Below are 15,625 nucleotides of genomic sequence, written 5' to 3' on the forward strand. Positions count from 1 at the left end.
TCTTCAAAGCTGTCAATAAATTTCAAGAATACAAAGGACTATATCAACACCTTGGGGCTATTTAGATAGACACAAAATGTAGAACTCTGAGGTTTAATAGCATAAGCTGACAGAAATATTAACATCTACTTGATCACATGGTTGGCCCAATAAGTACCAAACAAACAAAAAACCCAGAACTCATGTGCCAAACTCCCATGAGTTTAGACTCCAATGAACAGAGTTCATGTCTATGTGGAAAAAAACTATTACTTTCATTTTTATCTGATTTACCTAAAAGCAAGCAAACAAAGATAACAAAACACAGGGTTTGTAAAGGTGCCATCGTAAGTAAAGTGTTAGTATGACAGTACAAAATTATCTTTTCCCTCTAGGAACATTCCAAATCTAGCAAGTTTCTGGGCTTCTTTGTGATAAAACTAACAAAATATGCTAAGAAGGCATCCTGTGGAAAATATCAAAACATCAGATTTCATTGAATTTATAGCACCATTAATTTCACAGATATCTCAAAGGAAAGGAAATATGGCGATGGTAAGATCATATTTATTGAAAGTTAATTTCCTGGTTCTGAAATAATACAGTGTGGGAAAATGAGTGTTTTATAGAATTAATGAAATACCGGGTATCCCAGTTGTCACTAAGGAGCACTCTTGTGGTCAGGGTCTTCCCTTCCTTGCTGAATTCCCTTTAATTTTTCAGTGAAATACCTAAAATTAGACTCAGTTGATACTCCTGTATAGGCTCATTTTTAAAGAAAACTACCTGAGCTGCTTCTAATCACTTTGACCCAAATCCAAAGAAATTGGAGTGTAAAATTTATGTAGAATAATGCCAAACATTTGCTAAACCATTTGTGATTTCTTTCCAAACAAAATGTGGATATGGCTACTGCTACTATTTAAGAAATGAAGGTAAAAGGTGAGATGAATATTGCCATACATTTGACATTACCATTAAAAGAAAAACATCTACAATCATATCTTAAGTATACCTAATGTTAGACAGGAACTTTCCCATGAGTATTGTGCTTTTTAGTGTACTTAGGCAACTCAGAATGTAATAAAACCCAAGGTACCAAATTTGGAAAAAGCACTGCATGGTAAGATAGAATGTTTGGTAGGCCATAATGCTTTTTAAAATATGTTCTTAATTAGCTTCTTTGCATTGTTGTTTTTGGTGTGGTATACTAACTGTACTTTTCCCCCCATTTTTTAACTTTGCTGAGGAATAACTGACAAAGATAATTGTATATATTTAAAGTGTACAATGTGATAATTTGATATACATGTACATTGTAGAATGACTGAGGTAATGCATGCAACAATTAAGTAGCTTTGGTTTTGATCTGCAAAAGATATATGTGATTTTAGTAAATCTTATTATATGTAAGCTAAAATAAATGAATCATTCAGACATACTTAAAATTCTTGCTAAAACAGTAATATAAAATTAAAATAAATTGCAACAAAAGTTATACAAATGTTCATTGACAAAACAAAATCTAAGCTGTAATTATTTTAAATCAGTAGCATGGTTATAATTGGTAGTGGTGGAAATCACATAATTGGTAAACAAATAAAAATTAAAGGAATCATAATTTTAATGTGGACGACTTCAGATGTAGTATTTAAGTTAGAGACTTCATATGTCACATCGAAAATCTTTCTGTAGTTTAAATAGGTTACTCAAAATATTTAGGAGAAACTAGGACTTAATCTGCCCAAAATGTCAATAAACTCAACTCTGATTGTATTTTATTGCTTCTGAGATAAGTTTATCTATCTCTATTCTTCATATTATCCTTAGGTCTTAACCTCCTGGTCCCTCATTTATCTTCACTCTTCAGTGACCCTTTTTTTTTTATTATAACTCTGTACTATGATCTTGATTTTTTTATTTTTGTCATTTTTATTAACAAATACAGTTAACCCTTGCACAACATGGTTTGAAATTCACAAGCCCACTTATACGTGGATTCTCTTTTTTTTTTCTTTTTACAATGCACTAATCTTAATGTATTTTCTCTTATGATTCTCTTAATAATTTGTCTTCCTTTAGCTTACTTTACTATAAGAATATAGTATGTAATACATGTAACATACAAAGTATGTGTTAATCATCTGTTTTTGCTACTATTAAGACTTCCAGTCAGTAATAGGCTGTTAGTAGTTAAGTTTGGGGGGAGTCAAATGTTATATGTAGATATCCCTAGAACTTACTTTATAACTGGAAATTTGTACCTTTTGACCATCTTCCTTCACTTGCCCCTCACCCCACCCCTGCCTCTGGTAACCACAAATCTGATCTCTTTTTCAATGAGTTTGGTGTTTAGTTTTTTTAATTCCACATATAAATGAGATCATAAAGTATTTTTCTTTCTCTGACTTATTTAACATAATGTCTTCAGGACTCATCCATGTTGTCACAAATAGTAGGATTGCCCCATTTTTATGGATCTTTATTCATCCATCAGTGAACACTTAGGTTGTTTCCTAAGTGTTGGCTTGGCTATTGAGAATAATGCTGTTAGGAACATGGGGGTATGGATACCATTTTGAGTTAGTGTTTTTGTTTCCTCCAGATATATTCCCAAAAGTGGAACTGCTGGGTCTTATGGTAACTCCGTTTTTAACTTTTTGAGTAACTTTCATCCCTTTTTCATAGTGGCCACACCAGTTTACAAAACCCCCAACAATGCACAAATGTTCCCTTTTCTCCTATCTATGCCAGCATTTATTCTCTTTTCTTTTGTAACGATGGCCATTCTAACAAGTGTGAGGTTACTTTAATTTGCATTTTCCTAATGACTACTGATGTTGAACATGTTTTCATATGCCTGCTGGCCATTCATATATCTTCTTCAGAAAAATGTCTATTCAAGTCATCTGCCCATTTTTAATTGGATTATGTGGGGTTTTTGCTATTGAGTTGTATGAGTATATATTTTGGATATTATCCCTTTATCATGTAGATACTTTGCAAAAATTTTTTCTCATTCTGTAGATTGTATTTTCACTTTGTTGATGTTTCTTTTGTTGTGCAAAATCTTTTTAGTTTGATATAGCCCGACTTGTCTTTTTTTATTTGTTGCTTGTGCTTTAAAGGTATGATTTTCCAAAAAACCATTACCAATATTCATGTCAAGGAGTCTTTTCACTATGTTTTTTTCTAGGAACTTCTGGGTTTTACATCTTACATTGAAGTCTGTAATCCATTTTGAGTTAACTTACCTGAGTTGTATAAGATGGGGTCAAGTTTTACATGTAAATACCTAGTTTTACATGTAAATTCTTTTACATGTAAATACCTAGTTTTCCCAGCACCATTTATTGAAGAGACTGCCTTTTCTGCATTGAATATTCTTGTCTTTCTTGTCAAATATTAGTCAATCATATATGCTTGGGTTTATTTCTGGGCTTCTGATTCCGTTTCATTGTTCTATTTGTTTTTATAACAATACCGTACTAATTACTATAACTTTATAGTACCCAGGCTTACCTCATTTTATTGTGCTTTGCTTTATAGCACTTTCCAGATACCGTGTTTCTTATAAATTGAAGGTTTGTGGCAACCCTGCATCAAGCAAATCTATTGGCACCATTTTGACAACAGCATTTGCTTAATTCATGTCTCTGTATCACATTTTGCTAATACTCACAATATTTCACATTTTTTCATTATTATTATATTTTTTATGTTCATCTGTGATCAGTGATCTTTGATGTTACTATTGTAATTATTTTGGGGCACCACAAACCACACCCACCTAACATGGCAAACTTAACTGATAAATGTTATATATGTTCTGACTGCACCACCAACTGGCCATTTCCACATCTCTCTCCCTCTCCTTATTCCTCCCTATTCCTGAGACCAACAGTGTTGAAAGTAGGCCAATTAATAACCCTACACTGTCCTCTAAGTGTGCCAATGAAAGGAAGAGTCAGATGATAGGCAGATTTTATTGTTGCCTTATTTTAGGAAATTAGCATAGCCACCTCAACCTTCAATATTCACCACCCTGATCAGTAAGTATCCATCAACAAAGAGTCAAGACCTTCCTTCAGTAAAAAGATTATGATTCACTGAAAGCTCAGATGATGGTTAGCTATTTTTAGCAATAATATATTTTTTAATTTTTTAAGTTTATTTATTTATTTTGAGAGAGACAGAGAGAGTGGTGAAGGGGCAGAGAGAGAAGGAGAGAGAGAGAATCCTAAGCAGGATCCACACTGCCAGCATGGAGCCTGATGTGGGGCTTAAACTCACAAACCACAAGATCACAACCTGAGCCAAAACCAAGAGTTGCATGCTCAACCAATTGAGCCACCCAGGCACACCAGGAATAATATATTGTTAAATTAAGGTATGTACATTTTTTGACATAATGCTATTGCATACCTAATAGACTGCAGTGCAGTGTAAATATAACATTTATATGCAATGGGAAACCAAAAAAAATCATTTATCTTGCTTTATTGAGATATCTGCTTTATTGCAGCAGTCTGGAACTGAACTCGCATTATCTCTAAGATACGCCTGTATAAAATCTTGTCACCTGCAAATAGAGATAGTTTTACTTCTTCCTTTACAATTCTAATGTCTTATATTTATTTCTCTAGTTTAATTGTTCTAGCTAGGCCTTCCAGTACCCTTATCTTGTTCCTGATCCTAGAGGAAGAGCTTTCAAATTTTCACCATTGAATATGATATTACCTATATGATTCTCATATTTGGCCTTTACTGTGTTAAGATATGTTCTTCTATGCCTAGTTTTTAAAGGTTTCTTTTATCATGAATCAATGTTTAATTTTGTCCATTGCTTTTTCTGCATCTGTGGAATAGATCATATGATTATTTTCTTTCATTTTTTTTAATGTGATGTGTCATGTGGATTGAATTGCATATGTTGAACCATCCTTGCATCACAGGGATAAATCTCACTTGATCTTGGTGAATGATCTGATCATGATTTAACTTGCAATCTATTTCCTGGAAATTTTGTTCTATTTAATTTTACTCTCTTTTTGTTGTTGCTGTTCTATTGTCTTCTCACATGGAATATATACTGAAAGAAAGTTGTCTTAAATATTTCTATATCTGCAAACAAAATGGTACCCCCATCACATATAGCAAAAATCTTCACATGGCACAAATAATCAGTATTTAAGGCTTGACCAAGATGAAGGCCTTAATACTCCCCATGGCTTAACATTCCCCTCCCTATAATGGAACAAAAATAAAATTTAATTTAAAAATTAGGAGGGCACATGTTGGGATGAGCACTGGGTGTTGTATGGAAACCAATTTGACAATAAATTATATTTAATATCACCGCTGCTGTTTAACATAGTGCTGGAAGTTCTAGCATCAGCAATCAGACAACAAAAGGAAATCAAAGGCATCAAAATTGGCAAAGATGAAGTCAAGCTTTCGCTTTTTGCAGATGACATGATATTATACATGGAAAATCCGATAGACTCCACCAAAAGTCTGCTAGAACTGATACATGAATTCAGCAAAGTTGCAGGATACAAAATCAATGTACAGAAATCAGTTGCATTCTTATACACTAACAATGAAGCAACAGAAAGACAAATAAAGAAACTGATCCCATTCACAATTGCACCAAGAAGCATGAAATACCTAGGAATAAATCTAACCAAAGATGTAAAGGATCTGTATGCTGAAAACTATAGAAAGCTTATGAAGGTAATTGAAGAAGATTTAAAGAAATGGAAAGACATTCCCTGCTCATGGATTGGAAGAATAAATATTGTCAAAATGTCAATACTACCCAAAGCTATCTACACATTCAATGCAATCCCAATCAAAATTGCACCAGCATTCTTCTCGAAACTAGAACAAGCAATCCTAAAATTCATATGGAACCACAAAAGGCCCCGAATAGCCAAAGGAATTTTGAAGAAGAAGACCAAAGCAGGAGGCATCACAATCCCAGACTTTAGCCTCTACTACAAAGCTGTCATCATCAAGACAGCATGGTATTGGCACAAAAACAGACACATAGACCAATGGAATAGAATAGAAACCCCAGAACTAGACCCACAAATGTATGGCCAACTCATCTTTGACCAAGCAGGAAAGAACATCCAATGGAAAAAAGACAGCCTCTTTAACAAATGGTGCTGGGAGAACTGGACAGCAACATGCAGAAGGTTGAAACTAGACCACTTTCTCACACCATTCACAAAAATAAACCCAAAATGGATAAAGGACCTGAATGTGAGACAGGAAACCATCCAAACCTTAGAGGAGAAAGCAGGAAAAGACCTCTCTGACCTCAGCCGTAGCAATCTCTTACTCGACACATCCCCAAAGGCAAGGGAATTAAAAGCAAAAGTGAATTACTGGGACCTTATGAAGATAAAAAGCTTCTGCACAGCAAAGGAAACAACCAACAAAACTAAAAGGCAACCAACGGAATGGGAAAAGATATTCGCAAATGACATATCGGACAAAGGGCTAGTATCCAAAATCTATAAAGAGCTCACCAAACTCCACACCCGAAAAACAAATAACCCAGTGAAGAAATGGGCAGAAAACATGAATAGACACTTCTCTAAAGAAGACATCCGGATAGCCAAGAGGCACATGAAAAGATGTTCAGCGTCGCTCCTTATCAGGGAAATACAAATCAAAACCACACTCAGGTATCACCTCACGCCAGTCAGAGTGGCCAAAATGAACACATCAGGAGACTATAGATGCTGGAGAGGATGTGGAGAAACGGGAACCCTCTTGCACTGTTGGTGGGAATGCAAATTGGTGCAGCCGCTCTGGAAAGCAGTGTGGAGGTTCCTCAGAAAATTAAAAATAGACACCTACCCTATGACCCAGCAATAGCACTGCTAGGAATTTATCCAAGGGATACAGGAGTACTGATGCATAGGGCCACTTGTACCCCAATGTTCATAGCAGCACTCTCAACAATAGCCAAATTATGGAAAGAGCCTAAATGTCCATCAACTGATGAATGGATAAAGAAATTGTGGTTTATATACACAATGGAATATTATGTGGCAATGAGAAAAAATGAAATATGGCCTTTTGTAGCAACGTGGATGGAACTGGAGAGTGTGATGCTAAGTGAAATAAGCCATACAGAGAAAGACAGATACCATATGGTTTCACTCTTATGTGGATCCTGAGAAACTTAACAGGAACCCATGGGGGAGGGGAAGGAAAAAAAAAAAAAAAAGAGGTTAGAAAGGGAGAGAGCCAAAGCATAAGAGATTGTTAAAAACTGAGAACTGAGGGTTGATGGGGGTGGGAGGGAGGAGAGGGTGGGTGATGGGTATTGAGGAGGGCACCTTTTGGGATGAGCACTGGGTGTTGTATGGAAACCAATTTGTCAATAAATTTCATAAATAAATAAATAAATAAATAAATAAATAAATAAATAAAAACTAATAGCCAATAAAATAAAATTATTGTCTAAAATAAATAATTAAAGTATTATTTTATTTTAAATGTATTTATTTAAATTCAAGTTAGTTAACATATAATATAGTATTTGTTTCAGGAGTAGAATCCACTGATTTATCATTTACATATGACACCCAGTGTTCATCCCAGCAAGTGCCCTCCTTAATGCCCATCACCCATTTAGCCCATCCCCTCACCCAACTCCCCACCATCAACCCACAGTTTTTTTGCTGTATTTAAGAGTCTCTTATGGTTTGCCTCCCTCTCTGATTTTATCTTATTTTTCGTCCCTTCCCTTACGTTTGTCTGTTTTGTTTCTTAAATTCCACATATGAATGAAATCATATGATATCTGTTTTTCTCTGACTTATTTTGCTTAGCATAATACACTCTATTTCCATCCACATTGTTATAAATGGCAAGATTTCATTCTTTTTGATCACCAAGTAATACTCCATTGTATATATACACCACATCTTGTTTATCCATTCATTAGTTGATGTATATTGGGGATCTTTCCATAATTTGGCTATTGTTGATAGTGTGCTATAAACATTGGGATGCATGTGCTCCTTTGAGTCAGCATTTTTGTATCTTTTGGATAAATACATAGTAGTGCAATTGCTGGCTCATAAGGTAGTTCTATTTTTAATTTCTTGACAAACCTCCATACTGTTTTACAGAGTGGCTGCACCGGTTTGCATTCCCACCAACAGTGAAAAAGGGTTCCCCTTTCTTTACATCCTTACCAAAATCTGGTGTTTCCTGAGTTGTTCATTTTAGCCTTTCTAACAGGTGTGAGGCGGTATCTCATTGTGATCTTGATTTGCATTTCCCTGATAATGAGGGATGTTTGTGATGAGGGATGTTTCATGTGTCTGTTAGCCATCTTAATGTCTTCTTTGGAAAAGGATCTACTCATGTCTTCTGCCCATTTCTTCACTGAATTATTTGTTTTTTGGGTGTTGAGTTTGGTAAGTTCTTTATAGATTTTGGATACTAACCCTTTATTTGATATGTAATTTGCAAATATCTTCCCCCATTCCATTGGTTGCCTTTTAGTTTTGTTGATTGTTTCCTTTGCTGTGCAGAAGCTTTTCATCTTGATGAGGCCCAGTGGTTCATTTTTGCTTTTATTTCCCTTGCCTTTGGAGACGTATCTACCAAGAAGTTGCTGTGGCTGAGGTCAAAGAGGTTGCTGCCTATGTTGACCCCCAGGATTTTGATGTTTTCCTGGCTCATATTTAGGTCTTTGATCCATTTTGAGTTCATTTTTGTGTATACTATAAGAATGTGGTCCAGGTTCATTCTTCTGCATTTCGCTATGCATTTCTCTCAGCACCATTTGCTAAAGAGACTCTATTTTTCCCTTGTTTATTCTTTCCCATTTTGTTCAAAATTACTTGGCCATATATTTGTGGGTCCATTTCTAGGTTCTCTATTCTTTTCCATTGACCTATGTGTCTTTTTTTTGTGCCATTACCATACTGTCTTGATGACTACAAGTTTGTAATACAGCTTAAAGTCCAGAATTCTAATGCCTCCAGCTTTGTTTTTTGTTTGTTTGTTTGTTTATTTTCCAACATTACTTTGGCTATTAAGGGTCTTGTTCCATACAAATTTTAGGATTGTTTGTTCTAGCTCTGTGAAGAATGCTGGTTTTATGGTGATAGGAATTGGATTGAATGTGTGGACTGCTTTAGGTGGTATCAACATTGTAACAATATTTGTTCTTCTAATGATGAGCATGGAATATTTTTTCCATTTCTTTGTATCTTCTTCACTTTCTTTCATATGCTTTCTATAGTTCTCAACATATAGACCTTTTACCTCTTTGGTTAGGTTTATTCCTAGGTATCTTCTGGGTTTTGGTGCAATTGTAAATGAGGTCATTTCCTTGATATCTCTGTCTGCTGCTTCATTATTGGTGTATAGAAATGCAACCAATTTCTCTATGTTGATTTTATATCCTATGATTTTGATGAATTCATGTATCAGATCTAGCAGTTTTTAGTGGAGTCTTCCAGGTTTTCCATGTAGAGTATCATATTATCTGCAAAGAGTGAAAGTTTGACTTCTTCAATACCAATTTGCATATATTTTATTTCTTTTTGTTGTCTGATTGCTGAGTCTAGGACTTCCAGTACTATGTTGAACAATGGTGGTGAGTGTTGCTATCTCTAGTGTTCCTGATCTTAGGGGGAAAATTCTCAGTTTTTCTCCATTGAAGATGATATTACATGTGGGACTTTCACACATGGCTTTTATGATGTTAAGGTATGTTCCTTCTATCTGACTTTCTTGAGAGTTTTTATTAAGAAAGGATGCTATATTTTGTCAAATGCTTTTTTTACATCTATTGACAGGATAATATGCCTCTTATCTTTTCTTCCATTAATGTGCTGTATCACATTGATTGATTTGTGAATATTGAACCAGCCCTGCAGCCCAGGAATGAACCCCACTTGATCATGGTGAATAATTCTTTTAATATACTGTTGAATTTGATTTGGTAGTATCTTGTTGAGAATTTTTATATCCATGTTCATCAGTGATATTGGCCTGTAATGATCCTTTTTAGTGCGGTTTTTGTCTGGTTTTGGAATCAAGGTAATGTTGCCTTCATAGAATGAGTTTCGAATTTTCCTTCCATTTTTATTTTTTGGAACAGTTTGAGAAGAAGAGGTATTATCTTTTCTTTAAATGTCTAGTAGAATTTCCCTGGGAAGCCATCTGGCCCAGGACTCTTGTTTTTTAGAGGATTTTTGATTACTCATCCAATTTCTTTGCTGGTTATGAATCTGTTCAAATTTTCTATTTTTTCCTGTTTCGGTTTTGGTATTCTGTGAATTTCTAAGATTTTGTCCATTTCTTCCAGATTGCCCAGTTTGTTAGCATATAATTTAAAAAAAATTTTTTTTCAACGTTTATTTATTTTTGGGACAGAGAGAGACAGAGCATGAACGGGGGAGGGGCAGAGAGAGAGGGAGACACAGAATCGGAAACAGGCTCCAGGCTCTGAGCCATCAGCCCAGAGCCTGACGCGGGGCTCGAACTCCCGGACCGCAAGATCGTGACCTGGCTGAAGTCGGACGCCCACCCACTGCGCCACCCAGGCACCCCTAGCATATAATTTTTCATAGTATTCTCTTATAATTGTATTTCTGTGGTGTTGGTTGTGATATTTCCACTTTAATTCATGATTTCAAGTATTTTGGTCCTTTCTCTTTTTGATAAATCTGGCTAGGAGTTTATCAGTTTTATTAATTCTTTCAAAGAGTCTGCTCATAGTTTATCTGTTCTACAGGGGTTTTTTTGTATGTATATCATTTATTTCTGCTCTAATCTTTATTACTCCCCTTTCTGTTCTGGGTTTAGGCTTTATTTTCTGTTCCTCTTTGAGCTTCTTTAAGTTTAAGGTTAGGTCGTGTATTAGACCCCTTTGTTGATTCTTGACTATAGGCCTGATTTGCAATGTACTTTCCTCTCAGGACTGCCTTTGCTGCATCCCATAGGGTTTGAACTGTTGTCTTTTCATTTTCATTTGTTTCCATGTATTCTTTTTTTTTTCTTCTTTGATTTCCTGGATAACCCATTCATTCTTTAGTAGGATGTTCTTTAACCTCCATGTATTTGAGGACTTTACAATTTCTTTTGGTTTACTTCAAATTTCATTGCTTTGTGATATGAAAATACTCATGGTATAATATCTATCTTTTTGTACCTGTTGAGGGCTGATTTGTGACCCAATATGTGATCTAGTCTGGAAAATGTTCCATGTGCACTCAAGAAGAATGTGTGTTCTGCTGCTTTAGGGTAGAATATTCTGAACATATCTATCTGTTAAGGCCATCTGGTCCAGTATGTCATTCAAAGCCATTGTTTCCTTGTTGATTTTCTGCTTAGATGATCTGTCCAGTACTTTAAGGTGGGTATTAAAGTCTCCTTGGGTGCCTGGGTAGCTCAGTCCATTAAGCATCCAACTTCAGCTCAGATCTGATCTCACCATTCGTGAGTTTGAGCCCCATGTCAGACTCTGTGCTGTCAGCTCAGAGCCTGAAGCCTGCTTCAGATTCTGTGTTTCCCTCTCTCTCTGGCCCTCCCCCACTCACATTCTGTGTGTGTGTCTCTCTCTCTCAAAAATAAATAAATATTAAAAGAAATTTAAAGTCTCCTACTATTATGGTATTATTGTCCATTAGTTTCTTTGTTTGTGATTAATTGATTTATATATTTGGTGATTCAAGTTGGAGGTGTAAATTTTTACAATTGTTAGCTCTTCTTAATGGATAGACCCCTTAATTATGATATAATGCCCTTCTTCACCTCTTGGTACAGTCTTTGTTTTAAAATCTAGTTTGTCTGATATAAGTATCGCTACTCCGGCTTTGTTTTGACATTCAGTATCACGATAAATGGTTCTCCATTCCCTCACTTTCAATCTTTAGGTCTAAAATGAGTCTCTTGTAGGCTGTATATACATGTTTCTTGGTTTTTTTTTTAATCCATTCTTCTACCTTATGACTTTTAATTGGAGCATTTAGTCCATTTACATTCAGACTGATTATTGAAAGATACAAATTAAGTGCCATTGTGTTACCTGTAGATTTTGTATTTGTGGTGATGTTCTCTGGTCCTTTGTAGTCTTTGTTGCTTAGTTATTTTTTTTTCTTCCACTCAGTCCCCCTTAAAATTCCTTGCAGAGCAGTTTAGTGGTCATGAACTCCTTTAGTTTTTGTTTGGGAAACTTTATCTCTCCTTCTATTCTGAATGACAACTTTGCTGGATAAAGAATTCTTGGCTGCGTATTTTTCCTATTCAGCACTTTGATTATTTCCTGCCACTCCTTTCTGGCCTGCCAAGTTTCATTAGACAGGTCTGCTACTAACCTCATGTGTCTACCCTTGTAGGTTAAGGACCTTTTGTCCACAGCTGCTTTCAGAATTCTCTTTATCTTTGTATTTTGCAAGTTTCACTATGATATCTCATGGTTTTGACCTGTTTTTGTTGCTTTTGAGGGGAATTCTATGTGCCTCTTGGACTTTAAAGCCTATTTCCTTCCCTAAATTAGGAAAGTTCTCAGCTATAATTTGTTCACATAATCCTTCTGCCTTTTTTTCTTGCTCTTCTCCTTCTGGGAATCCTGTGACATGGATGTTGTTTCATTTCATGGAATCAGTTCTCTAAGTCTCTCCTCATGATCTAGTAATTTCCTTTCCTTCTTTTTTTCAGCTTCATTATTTTCCATAATTTTATTTTCTATTTCACCTGTTCTTTCCTCTTCTTCTTCAGTCCTCATTGTCACTGTATCCAGTTTGTTTTGCATCTCAGATATAGCATTTTTTTATTTCATCCTAACTCGTTCTTAGGTCTTTGATCTCAGTAGCAAGGGTTTTTCTGGTGTCTTCTATGCTGTTTTCAAGTGCAGCTAGTAGTCTTACAAGTTTTGTTCTAAATTCTTGTTTGGATATAATGCTTCTATCTGTTTTGAGCAAGTCCTTTGGCTGTGATTTCTTCTTAACCTTTCTTTTGGGGAGAATTACTCCATCTTTTCCTTTTGGCCAAGTTACTGTCTTTTGCCTGTTTTAAAAGCTTGTTATGTTTCCTGCACCTGAGAGAAATGCTATATTAAAAAGGGATCATACACTATTCAGGGCCTGGCACTTCAGGAAGTGTTTCTGTTGTATGCTGTGTGCACTCTGATGCTGTGTTTTGGCCGCTCTTTCCCACTGGTCAGTCCTCTGCAGAGCTCCTCCTTGCTTGCAGTGGTGGTGTTGGGACCTTTAACTAGGTGTGCTTTGATTTATTGGTTGAAGTAACCCTCCAAAACAAAAGTGGTAGGGGAAGTCTGATCCAAAACAAAAGACAAAAGGAAAGGGAAAAAACAAACAAAAGAAAAATCAAACAGGGAATCAAAAAACTTTAAGGATGACTCCAAAGAAAAAGAAAGGAAATGGGTAAAAAGCAGAAGAAAATAAAAAAGGAAAAAGAAAAGAATAAAAAAGAATAAAAGAATAAAAAAGAGAAAAGGAAATACAAAAAAAAAAAAAAAAAAAAAAAAAAACAAGAAACTATGAGCCTGATTCCAAACGAAAAAGAAAGAGGGAAAAAAAGAAAAAAAGAATTCTCAGTTGGAGCATGGGGGGGATGCTGGCTGTGCTGGTCTGCGGGAGAGACCAGCTGCATTGGGTCAGAGTCAGTCTTGCCCTAGTTACTAAGCATGTGCCAGGCACAGAGGGGAGGGGTTTGGTGTAAGTAGGTCCCCCCTCCCCTGGGGGCTGCTGTGTTACTTTCTGAAGTCCCACCTTGTTGGTGTTGGGGGGTATGGCACCACGCTGATCTCATCCCCAGGCTAGGGATCTCAACCCCCACTTGATTCAGGCAGCCCTCACATAAAGCGAGGGCAGTCAGCTCACCTTTGGCCACAACTCTCCTGTGGATTTTCTTTGGCATGCAGCTGGGATTAAAAATCCAAAGTCTGTAAAGTACCTGGAACCATGTGGATCCACTCCCCTGCTCTGGAGTAGAGACTCCCTACCCTGCTGATGAAAGGCCTTTGGCTGGCACCTGCAGGGTCTTTTGCCCTTGGGGAGGCAATAAACCATCTTCCAAAAGTTCTCCAGGAAGGGGAATATTCTCTCCCAGTATACCCTGGAGGTGTCTACACCATATTATGCACTCTGGTGCCAGCTCATCCCTCCCCAGGAGCGCATGTCACACCTCTACTCCAAAGTCATGCACTTCCAGAACCTCAGAGTTTGAGCTCCAACTGCTGTTTGCAGAAAACAACTAGACGCTCAGTACCTCTCACTCCCCCATCAGTAGTCCAGAAAAGTTTTCCTCTTGTGGTAACTCAATGCCACACTTTCTTAATCCTTATCTCTCTCCCTCCCTCCCTCCCTCCCCCTCTCCCTCCCTCTCTTTCTCTCTCTCTCCCTGACTTTTGTCTCTCCATGGAAAGGGTTCCCTCGCCTCCATGACACCGCCATATTTCTCTCCTCCAATTCACTTCCACACACCTTGCATCTGCCAAGATGTCACCCTCTAACTGTGAAGATCCTTCTTCCAGTCCACATATAAATTTCCTGGATGTTCCAAGTGATCTGACCCCAATACAGCTGTGTTTGAGGGATGAGGAAAGCCCAGGGTCCCCCTACTTCTTTGCCATTTTAACACCTCCTCCTGCTTAATTTATAATCATGCTTTTGGTGTTAAGTCCTGAAGATATTTGCCAATATTATCTTCTAAAAGTTTTATATTTGTTTCTTAGTTTCACATTTTAAATTCAGGTTTTTTTTTATTTTTTAAATTCAATTTTGTATATGGTTTGAGACTTATGTTGAGGCACTTTTTTTTGCTTATGTATTTTTAACTGCTGCAACACCATTTGACAAAAAGTCTGTGCTCCATTGAATTACATGTACTTTTTTGTTGTTCTTTTTGAAAAAAAATGCCTGTTGTTTTATTTTGTCTGTGTTTTTTTTTGTTGTTTTTGCTGTTGTTTTGTTTTTTTTAGGATCTTTCAAGTCTGATGTAAAGATCACCTCCAAATAGGAACAATTTTTTTCTTCCTTTTCAATTTGTATGTTTTTTATTTCCTATTCTTTGTTTATTGCACTGGTTAAGACTTATAGCACTATGTTGAGTAGCAGGGATAAGAGTAGACATTTTTGCCTTGGTCCCTTTCTTGGGGGGAAGCATTCAGTTTCATAATTAAGTATGTTAGCTGTGGGTTTCTTGTAGATGGTCTTTAACAAGTTGAGGAGGTTTGCTTCTGTTCCAGGTTTGCTGATACCTTTTATCCTGAATGGTGTTGGATCTTGTCAAATGCTTTCTTTGCATCAGTTGACAGAATCATGATTTTTTTCTTCTTTAGCATGTTGATATGGTAGATTACATTGTTTCTAAAGCATTGAGGCAGCCTTGCATATTAATATCAATTTGGTATACAGATCTTTTTTACATAGCTGGATTCTACTTGCTAGTATATTTCTGGGGATTTTTGTGTTTAGGTTCACGAAGGATATTGCTCTCTAATCCTCTTTTTTGTGTGCTGTTTTTGACTGGTATTAAGTTAATACTTCCCTCATTAAATGAATTGGGAAGTGTCCCCTCTTTTTCCATTTTCTAGAGGAGTGTGTAAAATTAGTGTTACTACTTCTTTAAATGTGAA

This window comes from Prionailurus viverrinus, chromosome X (assembly GCF_022837055.1).
Source record: "Prionailurus viverrinus isolate Anna chromosome X, UM_Priviv_1.0, whole genome shotgun sequence".
Lineage (NCBI taxonomy): Eukaryota > Metazoa > Chordata > Mammalia > Carnivora > Felidae > Prionailurus > Prionailurus viverrinus.